Source organism: Phyllobates terribilis, unplaced genomic scaffold, assembly GCF_046119375.1.
Source record: "Phyllobates terribilis strain yellow unplaced genomic scaffold, ASM4611937v1 Scaffold_115__1_contigs__length_5345438, whole genome shotgun sequence".
NCBI classification, from domain to species: domain Eukaryota; kingdom Metazoa; phylum Chordata; class Amphibia; order Anura; family Dendrobatidae; genus Phyllobates; species Phyllobates terribilis.
Genome location: NW_027362875.1, coordinates 852,382 through 867,230, shown reverse-complemented (window position 1 = coordinate 867,230; position 14,849 = coordinate 852,382). Strand labels below are relative to the sequence as shown.

General features: G+C 52.0%; 1 protein-coding gene across 1 annotated transcript in view; it reads left to right on the top strand.

Annotated features, from left to right (window-relative positions):
- Positions 1 to 5,558: 5,558 nt before the first annotated feature.
- The window catches only part of LOC141201427 (uncharacterized), a 31,273-nt gene continuing 21,982 nt past the window's right edge, over positions 5,559 to 14,849 (top strand). Inside the window, exon 1 of the mRNA XM_073663415.1 lies at positions 5,559 to 5,640. The gene's annotated coding sequence lies outside the window, so the exon portion shown is untranslated. The remainder of the gene's footprint in view (positions 5,641 to 14,849) is intronic.

Here is a 14,849-nt window from a genome sequence, read left to right as displayed (position 1 = left end):
GTATCAAGATTCACTATTTACACAGCCATTTGGACTTTTTTCCAGAGAAGCTTGGGGATGTGAGCGAGGAACAAGGGGAGCGTTTTCATCAGGACATTAAAACAATGGAAGAACGGTATCAAGGCCGGTGGGACTCACATATGATGGCTGACTATTGCTGGAGCTTGATGAGAGACAACCCAGAAGCTGTACATCACAGATCAGCCAAGATAGAAAGTTCAAATAACTGCCATTTGCCATTCATCTGCGTGCCATATATATGTGTTTTTATATTTTGTAGCTTCATTCTGTAAGTATATTTGATTTGCTGTACATAGACTTTGTAATCTTTGTTATTCCTTGATTAAAAATATACAAAATGTAGTACCAAAAATCACGTGTTTTTATCAAAAAACATTCAATAGGAGTAATTTTCATCAAAAATTGAAAATATCTCGAAATCCTGATGTGATAGCCAAAAACGGAGTTCGTATTCGTAATCAGCAGCCAAAATTGACTTAAAATAGGTTTTAAAACCTTTTGCCAGAAAAATTGCGTTGACCAGTGAATCAGTTATTTTTTTTATTACATTTTTTAAAGGGAAATTACAATAAAATGCCCCCAATCCCTTTTTCTCTGTCTCCCATTCCATAATGCTGGAGTAAGATTATCTCTACAGAGACCCCTGTACAGGAATATTAGGGCTCCAGCGACATCACATCTATTATACAGAGAATAGCGCTATCTCCATAGCTCTGTACACAAGGACATAGAGATCAGACAAGGTCCTCATATTCAGGCAGCTTCTATTTTACTCCAACCCTCTTTATAAGAACAAGATCAGAGTCTCATTATACCGAGCAGAGAAGCTCCAGGGACAAAGACCCCGTCTGCTCCTAACACGCTGGGGGCCCGGAGTATCCAGCCACGGGGCCCGGATTCTCTCATTTGTGGCCCCAGCGTTTCTTGTACAATAAATCCCTTTCTCATCCAGTCCTGTAGTAATGACTTTGTTATCAGGTTTTGTAGGAGGGTTCGTCTGACTCCATCTTATGTCATCAATATCTGTGCGAGAAACAAGAGACGTCCGAGCGCAGTTTTACCGAGTGTCCAGTGTCAGTTCTTCTACATCTGATAAAGAGCCGCGGGGTCTCCGACCGAACCTGGGAGTATACAGCTGTATACAGCGTACACACATGGCTCTGCACACACACGGCTCCGTACACACACGGCTCTGTACACACACTGCTCCATACACACACGGCTCTGTACACACACGGTTCCGCTCCGTAAACACACATGGCTCCGCTCCGTACACCTCGTACACACACGGCTTCGCTCCATACACCTTGTACACACACGGCTTCGCTCCGTACACCTCGTACACACACAGCTCTGCTAAGTACACCTCGTACACACACGGCTCTGCTCCGTACACCTCGTACACACACGGCTCCGCTCGGTACACCTCGTAGACACACGGCTCCGCTGCGTACACCTCGTACACGCACGGCTCCGCTCCGTACACCTCGTACACGCACGGCTTCGTTCCGTATGCCTCGTAGACGCACGGCTTCGCTCCGTACGCCTCGTACACGCACGGCTACGCTCCGTACGCCTCGTACACACGCGGCTCCGCTCCGTACGCCTCGTACACGCGCGGCTCCGCTCCGTACGCCTCGTACACGCGCGGCTCCGCTCCGTATGCCTCGTACACGAGCGGCTCCGCACGCCTCGTACACGCGCGGCTCCGCTCCGTACGCCTAGTACACGCGCGGCTCCGCACGCCTCATACACACGCGGCTCCGCTCCGTACACCTCGTACACACACGGCTCCGCTCCGTACACCTCGTACACACGCGGCTCCGCTCCGTACACCTCGTACACACACGGCTCTGCTCCGTACACGCGGCTCCGCTCCCTACACCTCGTATACGCGCGGCTCCGCTCTGTACACCTCGTACACACGTGGCTCCGCTCCGTACACCTCGTACACGCGGCTCTGCTCCGTACACCTTGTACACACGCGGCTCCGCTCTGTACACCTCGTACACACGCGGCTCCGCTCCGTACACCTCGTACACACGCGGCTCTGCTACATCCACACTGTAAACCCCTCCTGACCCCACACATAAACTTCAGCTCATCCAGCACCATGCAGACACACGGCTCCGCTGCGTACACCTCGTACACGCACGGCTCCGCTCCGTACACCTCGTAGACGCACGGCTTCGCTCCGTACACCTCGTAGACGCACGGCTTCGCTCTGTACGCCTCGTACACGCACGGCTACGCTCCGTACGCCTCGTACACGCGCGGCTCCGCTCCGTACGCCTCGTACACGAGCGGCTCCGCTCCGTACGCCTCGTACACGCGCGGCTCCGCTCCGTACGCCTCGTACACGCGCGGCTCCGCACGCCTCGTACACGCGCGGCTCCGCTCCGTACACCTCGTACACGCGTGGCTCCGCACGCCTCGTACACACGCGGCTCCGCTCCGTACACCTCGTACACACACGGCTCCGCTCCGTACACTTCGTACACACGCGGCTCCGCTCCGTACACCTCGTACACACGCGGCTCCGCTCCGTACACCTCGTACACACACGGCTCTGCTCCGTACACGCGGCTCCGCTCCGTACACCTCGTATACGCGCGGCTCCGCTCCGTACACCTCGTACACACGCGGCTCCGCTCCGTACACCTCGTACACGCGGCTCTGCTCCGTACACCTTGTACACACGCGGCTCCGCTCTGTACATCTCGTACACACGCGGCTCCGCTCCGTACGCCTCGTACACACGCGGCTCCGCTCCGTACGCCTCGTACACACGCGGCTCCGCTCCGTACGCCTCGTACACACGCGGCTCCACTCCGTACACCTCGTACACACGCGGCTCCGCTCCGTACGTCTCGTACACACGCGGCTCCGCTCCGTACACCTCGTACACACGCGGCTCCGCTCCGTACACACGCGGCTCCGCTCCGTACGCCTCGTACACACGCGGCTCTGCTCCGTACGCCTCGTACACACGCGGCTCTGCTCCGTACGCCTCGTACACACGCGGCTCTGCTCCGTACGCCTCGTACACACGCGGCTCTGCTCCGTACGCCTCGTACACACGCGGCTCTGCTCCGTACGCCTCGTACACACGCGGCTCTGCTCCGTACGCCTCGTACACGCGCGGCTCTGCTCCGTACGCCTCGTACACGCGCGGCTCTGCTCCGTACGCCTCGTACACGCGCGGCTCCGCTCCGTACGCCTCGTACACGCGCGGCTCCGCTCCGTACGCCTCGTACACGCGCGGCTCCGCTCCGTACGCCTCGTACACGCGCGGCTCCGCTCCGTACGCCTCGTACACGCGCGGCTCCGCTCCGTACACCTCGTACACGCGCGGCTCCTCTCCGTACACCTCGTACACACGCGGCTCCTGCTCCGTACACCTCGTACACGCGCGGCTCCGCTCCGTACACCTCGTACACGCGCGGCTCCGCTCCGTACACCTCGTACACGCGCGGCTCTGCTCCGTACACCTCGTACACGCGCGGCTCCTCTCCGTACACCTCGTACACACGCGGCTCCGCTCCGTACACCTCGTACACACGCGGCTCCGCTCCGTACACCTCGTACACACGCGGCTCTGCTCCGTACACCTCGTACACACGCGGCTCTGCTCCGTACACCTCGTACACACGCGGCTCTGCTCCGTACACCTCGTACACACGCGGCTCTGCTCCGTACACCTCGTACACACGCGGCTCCGCTCCGTACACCTCGTACACACGCGGCTCTGCTCTGTACACCTCGTACACACGCGGCTCTGCTCTGTACACCTCGTACACACGCGGCTCTGCTCCGTACACCTCGTACACACGCGGCTCCGCTCCGTACACCTCGTACACGCGCGGCTCCGCTCCGTACACCTCGTACACACGTGGCTCTGCTCCGTACACCTCGTACACGTGCGGCTCCGCTCCGTACACCTCGTACACGCGCGGCTCTGCTCCGTACACCTTGTACACACACGGCTCCGCTCCGTACACCTCGTACACACACGGCTCCGCTCCGTACACCTCGTACACAAGGCTCCGCTCCGTACACCTCGTACACACGCGGCTCCGCTCCGTACACCTCGTACACGCGGCTCCGCTCCGTACACCTCGTACACACGCGGCTCTGCTCCGTACTCCTCGTACACACGGCTCCGCTCCGTACACCTCGTACACACGCGGCTCCGCTCCGTACACCTCGTACACACGTGACTCCGCTCCGTACACCTCGTACACGCGCGGCTCCGCTCCGTACACCTCGTACACGCGCGGCTCCGCTCCGTACACCTCGTACACGCGCGGCTCCTCTCCGTACACCTCGTACACACGCGGCTCCGCTCCGTACACCTCGTACACACGCGGCTCCGCTCCGTACACATCGTACACACGCGGCTCCGCTCCGTACACCTCGTACACACGCGGCTCTGCTCCGTACACCTTGTACACACGCGGCTCTGCTCCGTACACCTCGTACACACGCGGCTCTGCTCCGTACACCTCGTACACACGCGGCTCTGCTCCGTACACCTCGTACACACGCGGCTCCGCTCCGTACACCTCGTACACACGCGGCTCTGCTCCGTACACCTCGTACACACGCGGCTCTGCTCTGTACACCTCGTACACACGCGGCTCTCCTCCGTACACCTCGTACACGCGCGGCTCCGCTCCGTACACCTCGTACACGCGCGGCTCCGCTCCGTACACCTCGTACACACGTGGCTCTGCTCCGTACACCTCGTACACGTGCGGCTCCGCTCCGTACACCTCGTACACGCGCGGCTCTGCTCCGTACACCTTGTACACACACGGCTCCGCTCCGTACACCTCGTACACACACGGCTCCGCTCCGTACACCTCGTACACGCGCGGCTCTGCTCCGTACACCTTGTACACACACGGCTCCGCTCCGTACACCTCGTACACACGCGGCTCCGCTCCGTACACCTCGTACACAAGACTCCGCTCCGTACACCTCGTACACACGCGGCTCTGCTCCGTACACCTCGTACACGCGGCTCCGCTCCGTACACCTCGTACACACGCGGCTCCGCTCCGTACACCTCGTACACACGCGGCTCCGCTCCGTACACCTCGTACACACGCGGCTCTGCTCCGTACACCTCGTACACACGCGGCTCTGCTCCGTACACCTCGTACACGCGCGGCTCTGCTCCGTACACCTCGTACACACACGGCTCCGCTCCGTACACCTCGTACACACGCGGCTCCGCTCCGTACACCTCGTACACAAGACTCCGCTCCGTACACCTCGTACACGCGCGGCTCCGCTCCGTACACCTCGTACACGCGCGGCTCCGCTCCGTACACCTCGTACACGCGCGGCTCCGCTCCGTACACCTCGTACACACGCGGCTCTGCTCCGTACACCTCGTACACACGCGGCTCTGCTACATCCACACTGTAAACCCCTCCTGACCCCACACATAAACTTCAGCTCATCCAGCACCATGACAACCAGCACAGCAGAGTCCTGCATCCACTGAGGCCCCTGATCATGTGACCCCTGACTCCTCCCCTCCTGTGACCTCATCACAGCTCCTGTGCGCACAGAGCAGCCATATATGTGGTGGCGGCTCTGCAGGTGGAGGTATGTGGAGACCCCATTACTGGGCGCAGGGGGCATTAACCCCTTCAGCACGGAGACTCTTTTGGGGTCTTGTGTTGCCCCTTTATAAGAATCATAAGGTTTTTGTTCTGTTTCCTGTAATAGATACATACGACCCAACTATGGAGACAGGAAGGGAGGAAACGTATTGTTCTCATAGTACAGGGCCCCTTTACTGGCCCCACAGTGTAATGCCCCCATTATGCCCCTTATGCAGGATGTATGATGCCCCCACAGTGTAATGCCCCCATTATGCCCCTTATGAAGGATGTATGATGCCCCCACAGTGTAATGCCCCCATTATGCCCCTTATGCAGTACGTATGATGCCCCCACACAGTGTAATGCCCCCATTATGCCCCTTTTGCAGGATGTATGATGCCCCACACAGTGTAATGCCACCATTATGCCCCTTAAACAGTATGTATGATGCCCCCCACAGTGTAATGCCCCCATTATGCCCCTTATGCTGGATGTATGATGCCCCCCACAGTGTAATGCCCCCCTTATGCAGGATGTATGATGCCCCCCACAGTGTAATGCCCCTATTATGCCCCTTATGCAGTATGTATGATGCCCCCCACACAGTGTAATGCCCCCATTATGCCCCTTATGCAGGATGTATGATGCCCCCACACAGTGTAATGCCACCATTATGCCCCTTATACAGTATGTATGATGCCCCCACACAGTGTAATGCCCCCATTATGCCCCTTATGCAGTATCTATGATGCCCCCACACAGTGTAATGCCCCCATTATGCCCCTTATGCAGGACGTATGATGCCCCCCACACAGTGTAATGCCCCCATTATGCCCCTTATGCAGGACGTATGATGCCCCTCACACAGTGTGATGCCCCCATTATGCCCCTTATGCAGTATGTATGATTCCCCCCCACACAGTGTAATGCCACCATTATGCCCCTCACACAGTGTGATGCCCCCATTATGCCCCTTATACAGTATGTATGATGCCCCCACACAGTGTAATGCCCCCATTATGCCCCTTATGCAGTATCTATGATGCCCCCACACCGTGTAATGCCCCCATTATGCTCCTTATGCAGTATCTATGATGCCCCCACACAGTGTAATGCCCCATTATGCCCCTTATGCAGTTTGTATGATGCCCCCACACAGAGTAATGCTCCTACAGTACCACCTTCCCCCCACACACAATATAATGTTCCCATAATATCGCCTGAGGTCCTGCAGTTGGAATAAGTCCTGAGGTTTTACAGTTGGAATAATCCCTCTGGGATTGGTTTTCCCTCTGCCTGCTCCCCTCCATGTAGACCCTCGAGCATGTATACATGCATGTAGGGGAGCAGGACTTACTAGATATCGAGGATGGTATCAGAGGAGTAAGACATTTCTTGAAATCGAGATCAATAGAGTGTAGCAGACATAATGACTTCATGGAGGATCTTCTAAAATTTACTCTTGTTCATAACTTCTTTCTTTTTGACAGGAAGTTCTTCACCAGCTCAGGGGTACTGCGATGGGGAGCCCCTGTGCCCCCTCATATGCTAACCTAGTTTTGAGCTGGTGGGAGGAAACCACAATATTCTGGGATGATCATAAGTGGTGGCATCCATATATTGGGGTATGGTATAGATATATTCACGACATTTTTATCATCTGGTCAGGGACGAGTGAACAATTTCTTGAATTTGTCAAGGAACTCAATGTCAATAGAGTGGGCCTTAGAGTTACATCAGAGGTTAATTATAGCCAGTTGCTTTTCCTGGATGTACTAATCAAGAAACAACTGGATGGGACCCTAGGGACACTCATCTACTATAAACCGACAAGCACTAAGGGTCTATGGAAGTGGGATAGCCACCTCTCCATCCCCCTAAAAAAAGGAATACCCAAGGACCAATTTTTACAGTTGAGAAGGAACTGTACTAATGTCACAGATATTAATATACAGGCAATAGACATGAACACCAAATTCAAGGAAAAAGGGTACCCACAGTACATATTGGATTTCACACGATTGTTTGCAGAAAAATTGGGAGAGACAGACACTCCTCCATACCTAACCAAGAGACCAAGAAAAATTTGGGATAACACAATTAATAGGAAGTTGTGACAATCAGAGTGACCATATCTTTAATATCCTCAGAAAACACTGGGATATACTTGTGGTCGACCCGGACCTGAGGGTGCTGTGGGATGTACTCTCAAAATAACTTTCAGAAAGGGTCGTTCAATTAGGGACCGTTTAGTGCATAGTTTCTATAAAAAAAAAACTTCACCGAAGGGGACTTGGCTAGATAGAAGAGTTTGCTTTTTCTTTAGATGTGGAGAACGTTGTACATGTAATTGGATGAGACCATGTAAATCTTTCTCGAGTTCTTCCACGAATAAAACCTTTTTTTCAGAGGGATTATTCCAACTGTAAAACTTCAGGACTTATATATATGGCCACATGCACCTGCCCCCTAGATTATGTATGCAGGACCAAGAGTTAGTTTAGCATGAGGGTGGGGGAGGGGGAATTTGGGCGCTATACACCATGGTCGGGACACTCCATTAGCGAGACACATGAACAGTGTACATCGATGTGAAACTGGAGACATCTCCTTATGTATAATTGAGATGGTTAAACCCAATGTGAGAGGAGGTGATCACAATAGATGTATCCTCAAAAAAGAAAGTGAATTTTTAGACGTTATTCACTAGCCCCTCAATGAGCAAATTCCCTATGCCTGTTTTGTATGAATACAGCCCCATTCTGGATTACATTTTTGGATTTTATACTCTACTCATTGCTACTCCGTTCCCTGTGAATGGGGTTCACATGTTGTACTTCATCGAGATATTTGAGCTTTTATATAAGAATTATTTCTTATCAGTTATATTACACACATATACTATTTAGTAACTAACAAGTGTGGTGATCCTTGTGTATCTCTAATTATACAATAGGGATCAAATTTGACTATTTAGGAATATACTGTGGTCCATCATCCCTATTTTATGTAGTGATATAGTAGATCTACATGCCTATTACATGATGGGAGGATGAGCAATTCTTGTTTTTCTCAGAGACAGGACTTTTCTATATTGCTGGAATGCAATCCAATATTATATGCACTCCAGCATGGAACGCATGCACAGTCATACATAGGAGACCGTAATGCTCTCCGGCACACACATCCAGACATGCGTAATCACTGACAATGACCCTAGATGCGCTCTGACATGGAGTGCATAACTACGGCCATGCGCAGTGTTAGACGTCAGGCGTTTGCTGGATCTGAAATTGGGTCAGAATCATCAGTGGATTCTGTGGTCTCCCATTCTGGTCCAGCCGGGGCTGATGCTGCTCAGCATCGCCGTTAGTCCTAACGTCTAGCTAGTGCACGAGATGTACATGCTGTCTCTCTGGTCTTTGTTCCTAGTAGTGTTAAGAATAGGTTGCGGAGGGGAACAGGGCTGCTACTGCCTAAGTCCAGGGTGCACTGCACTGAGCATGCCCGTGACATGGCGGACTGTGATTGGTGGTTGGATGTCAGCTGATCCGGTGACCTGGCACCGCCTGATTGGTCGCGGGTGACGTCATCAGTAGTGCGACCAATAATGCGACTGTGGGCAGGGCTTAGTCTTTAAATAGCCCGACCACAAACATGGCGGTGCGTTCTGATCATTCCGTTTAGGTTGTGCTCTTGTGTGGATGCTTGTCTGTTTGGGCTCCACGTGCTCCCTATCTGCTCTCTCCGTGACCTGCCAATGCCAGAGTTCGCTCGGCTGATTAGCACAGGTCGCTTAGGCAGGCTCAGCTGTGCTTAGGCAGGTAGTTCCCGTTTGGCAGTCTGGCTCCTGCAAGGGGGTTGCTATACACCCCGAGCAGACTGCGGGTTCCGCATCCCTGGCACCGCCTGCTAGCCACTTGGAGAGTTACTCCGCAGGCTGGTCACACACCGGCTGGGAGCACGTACACTCCGGCGTGAGTCACACACACCTCCTAGCGCCTGCTGCGTAGCCTCTGTGCAGTCAACAGAGCTACGGCTACGTTATTTGTCGCACATCTCCCGTGCAGTTAACGGAGATGGTGCGAATCCCTTTTCCCGTCCCGGTGTGTAGTAACACTGGAGGGATTTATAATTTAGTTGCATGTTTTACATTCTTACCCGGTAGGTGTTCGGCTGCAGTCTTCTAGGCTTTATCGCGGACCCCGGGTTCGGTTGTTTTCAATTGTAATAAAGTTGTTGCAACCGTCCCCTTAACACGCAGTCCCAGGTACGAGTGGCACGGAGGCAATCAGTTTATCTGGCGTTTCAGTGTAAAGCACGTCACTTCCGGACATGTACACTAGGAGATGGACATTATCGGACCTCTAGCGCATGAGAAGTAGCGCAGGCGCAGTACATTATTGTAGACAGACTCCATTCTATATATCCTGTGACAATTCACCTTTAGGAATAGGAATGGGTCTCCTAGTCTGTGGAGGGGGTTTGGATGAAGTGGGATATTTATACATGGACACCTGGCTATTAGGCACACTATGCTCAACATCATGAATTATCATCCCTGTATCAAGCCTCCTGATGAAACTAGTGGGGAAATACACTGAGGTGGATTATTGAAACATTCTCTGATGAGTAACATACCCTTTCCTTTATATATACAGTACAGACCAAACTTTGGACACACCTCCTCATTTAAAGATTTTTCTGTATTTTCATGACTATGAAAATTGTACATTCACACTGAAGGCATCAAAACTATGAATTAACACATGTGGAATTATATACTTAACAAAAAAATGTGAAACAACTGAAAATATGTTTTATATGCTAGGTTCTACAAAGTAGCCACCTTTTGCTTTGATGACTGCTTTGCACACTCTTGGCATTCTCTTGATGAGCTTCAAGAGGTAGTCACCAGAAATGGTCTTCCAATAATCTTGAAGGAGTTCCCAGAGATGCTTAGCACTTGTTGGCTCTTTTGCCTTCACTCTGCGGTCCAGCTCACCCCAAACCATCTCGATTGGGTTCAGGTCTGGTGACAGTGGAGGCCAGGTCATCTGGCGTAGCACCCCATCACTCTCCTACTTGGTCAAATAGCCCTTACACAGCCTGGAGGTGTGTTTGGGGTCATTGTCCTGTTGAAAAATAAATGATGGTCCAACTAAACGCAAACCGGATGGAATAGCATGCCGCTGCAAGATGCTTTGGTAGCCATGCTGGTTTAGTATGCCTTCAATTTTGAATAAATCCCCAACAGTGTCACCAGCAAAGCACCCCCACACCATCACACTTCCTCCTCAGTGCTTCACTTTGGGAACCAGGCATGTAGAGTCCATCCATCCGTTCACCTTTTCTGCATCGCACAAATACACGGTGGTTGGAACCAAAGATCTCAAATTTGGACTCATCAGACCAAAGCACAGATTTCCACTGGTCTAATGTCCATTCCTTGTGTTCTTTAGCCCAAACAAGTCTCTTCTGCTTGTTGCCTGTCCTTAGCAGTGGTTTCCTAGCAGCTATTTTACCATGAAGGCCTGCTGCACAAAGTCTCCTCTTAACAGTTGTTGTAGAGATGTGTCTGAAGCTAGAACTCTGTGTGGCATTGACCTGGCTCTAATCTGAGCTGCTGTTAACCTGCGATTTCTGAGGCTGGTGACTCGGATAAACTTATCCTCAGAAGCAGAGGTGACTCTCGGTCTTCCTTTCCTGGGGCGGTCCTCATGTGAGCCAGTTTCTTTGTAGCGCTTGATGGTTTTTGCAACTGCACTTGGGGACACTTTCAAAGTTTTCCCAATTTTTCACACTGACTGACCATCATTTCTTAAAGTAATGATGGCCACTCATTTTTCTTTACTTAGCTGCTTTTTTCTTGCCATAATACAAATTCTAACAGTCTATTCAGTAGGACTATCAGCTGTGTATCCACCAGACTTCTGCACAACACAACTGATGGTCCCAACCCCATTTATAAGGCAAGAAATCCCACTTACTAAACCTGACAGGGCACACCTGTAAAGTGAAAACCATTTCCAGTGACTACCTCTTGAAGCTCATCAAGAGAATGCCAAGAGTGTGCAAAGCAGTCATCAAAGCAAAAGGTGGCTACTTTGAAGAACCTAGAATATCAGACATTTTCAGTTGTTTCACACTTTTTTGTTAAGTATATAATTCCACATGTGTTAATTCATAGTTTTGATGCCTTCAGTGTGAATGTACAATTTTCATAGTTATGAAAATGCAGAAAAATCTTTAAATGAGAAGGTGTGTCCAAACTTTTGGTCCGTACTGTACCTTGAGACATATCTGATCCTATTTAATTTATCAGTGTTTTTTTTATTTATATATATATATATATATATATCAGGGTTAACTAGGGCTTCTGAGGGACAGCCATCAGTGAGTGGAGGTGCCATTGTTGTTCCTTAGGGTGCCAACCTCTGCGGTTAGGCAGTATCAGCTTTGTTTAGGTACAGGATAGGGTAAGGTAGTGACTGTATCAATTATTCAACAGCATCATTGTTTACATCTGTTTATATAGATCCACAACAGTATCTCGGACCTCCCTCTCCTTCCCCATCATCACAGTTTCCGCGACATCCACATTCCCATGACGGTGATACCATTGAGTAGAATAGTGAATCAGGAGTTGAAAGCTCCCTGATCCACCATTCACCCTTCGCCTGTGAGTCTGAGACTCCGTGCACAGCAGGCACAAAGACGTCACTACATCACGGCTGTAGTGTGGAAACTCGGTTTGACCAAGGTTTCTGACCTTAATTAGCCGTTGTGTTTTTGCTGCAAAGAGATGCAGAAACGTTACCGAAATTTCTGCACCAAATACTCAATGTGCGCACATACCTTAGGGTTATGGCTTGTTCACTATCATCGTTAGAAAAGGCCAGGTGATGCAAATTTCCCAGATTTATAAAAACCCAGCCTCCTCTAACCCTGTGCCAAAAAAACGCAGCTTTGGGTTCTTCTAAGCAGCTGCCGAGCACTCTGAAAATGAAAATGGTGGAGGCCACAAAGCAGGAGAAGGCAATAAGAAGATAGCAAAGCGTTTTCAATTTACCCTTTGTTACCGGGCGGTATTCCGTATATTAATTATTAATGCCAGCCTTGACTATCAATAACCAATATCCGGCTAATACCTCACATGTTACGTACTCTGATTCCCTTGCTATAAACTATACTGAACGGCGACTAAGTGAGATGAAACCGCGTACGAATGAAAGATATTTATTACACACAAGTCTTCAGTTATTATACTACTAATTACCGCACTATCACAGTACAAATAATAATATATAATTAGCCCCACAATAACCTAATTATACTTCCCACCCACTTACCTAAAAACATACATACATTAATAACAGTCCGCCCGCCCATCACTAACTATCCCTACAGAGAACAAGGGGTTAATAGCAGCGATATTTAGCAGAGTCCAGGTACTGTGAAGCTGAAGATCCAGCTTGAGGGTGACCACAGTTGCTTGATGGTAGGAGAGGGGGTGCTGCAGCCTGAAGGAACGCTGGGGTCATGTGGGGTGAAGAGAGGCAGAAGATCAGGTCAGAAGGTGAGCAGCAGAGTGTGACAGGCTGCCCGCTGCGGCACACAGGGGGACATGGAGAGAGGAGGAGGGGGCCATGGATGAAGGGGCTGCTGCGGAGTACAGTGCAGGACGGGAGCAGGGCTGAGGCTGGAGAGCAGAGGAGATGAAGCGACTGCAGGCAAAGGATGACACAGAGAGGAGGAGGAGGCCATGGATGAAGGGGCTGCTGCAGAGTACAGTGCAGGATGGGAGCAGAGCTGAGTCTGCTGAGCAGAGGAGATGAAGGGACAGCGGGCAGAGGATGACACAGAGAGGAGGAGGGGGCTATTGATGAAGGGGCTGCTGCGGAGTACAGTGCAGGACGGGAGCAGGGCTGAGGCTGGAGAGCAGAGGAGATGAAGGGACTGCGGGCAGAGGATGACCGCGACCAATCAGCAGAGCGGGGTTTAAATTTGGCCCCAATACTGCTGATTGGTCGCGGCCAGCGACCGCGACCAATCAGCAGAGCGTTGTTTAAATTTGGCACAAAAAACGAAGATTGGTCGCGGCCGGTGGTTGCGACCAATCAGCAGATTGAGGTCTAAATTTGGCGCCAATGCTGCTGACTGGTCACGGCCGACAACCGCGACCAATCAGCAGAGCGGTGTTTAAATTTTGCGCCAATACTGCTGATTGATCTCGGCCAGCGACCGCGATCAATCAGCAGAGCGTTGCTTAAATTTGGCGCCAATCTCGTTGATTGGTCGCGGCTGGAGTCCGCGACCAATCAGCAGAGCGTTGTTTAAATTTGGCGCCAATCTCGCTGATTGGTCGCGGATGCCGGACGCGTCCAATCAGCAGAGCGTTGTTTAAATTTGGCGCCAAGCTCGCTGATTGGTTGCGGCTGGCGTCCGCGACCAATTAGCACAGCAGTGTTTAAATGTGGCGGCAAGATCGGTGATCGGCCGATATTTTAATTTGGCGCCCAAATCGGTGATTGGTCGCGGGCAGCGCCTGCGACCAATCAGCGATTTTTAACACAAATGTCCGGACCTTTGTAACACCATGCGGATACTGTGGGGACATCAGCGGCTAGGGTGTGAAGGGAGGACGGGGAGCGGCGCTGCGGGTCGGGATACTTCTGCTCCGAGCGCCCGCTCATGTCCTGGGTTCTCGGAGTGGAAGTATCCGCACAGGCAGCGCCGCTGACATCCAGGCGGCTAGGGTGTGAAGGGAGGACCAGGGAGCGGCGCTGACATCCAATTGGTCGCGGCCGATATTTAAATCTGCCGCACAAATCGGTGATTGGTCGCTGTCTTGGCCCGCGACCAATCACTGATCTTGGCGCCAAAGTTAAACACTATTGTGCTGATTGGTCGCGGACGCTGACCGCGACCAATCACCGATTTGGGCGCCAAATTTAAATATTGGCCGCGACCAATCACCGATCTTGGCTCCACATTTAAACACCGCTGTGCTGATTGGTCGCGGCGGATATTTAAATGTGGTGCCCAAATCGGTGATTGGTCGCGGGCGGTGTCGGCGACCAATCAGCACAGCGGTGTTTAAGTTTTGCGCTAAGATCAGTGATTGGTCGCGGTCTTCGGACCCGACCAATCATCGAATCGTCTTGGTGAGGACCGGGGAGCGGCGCTGCCTGTGCGGCTACTTACGCT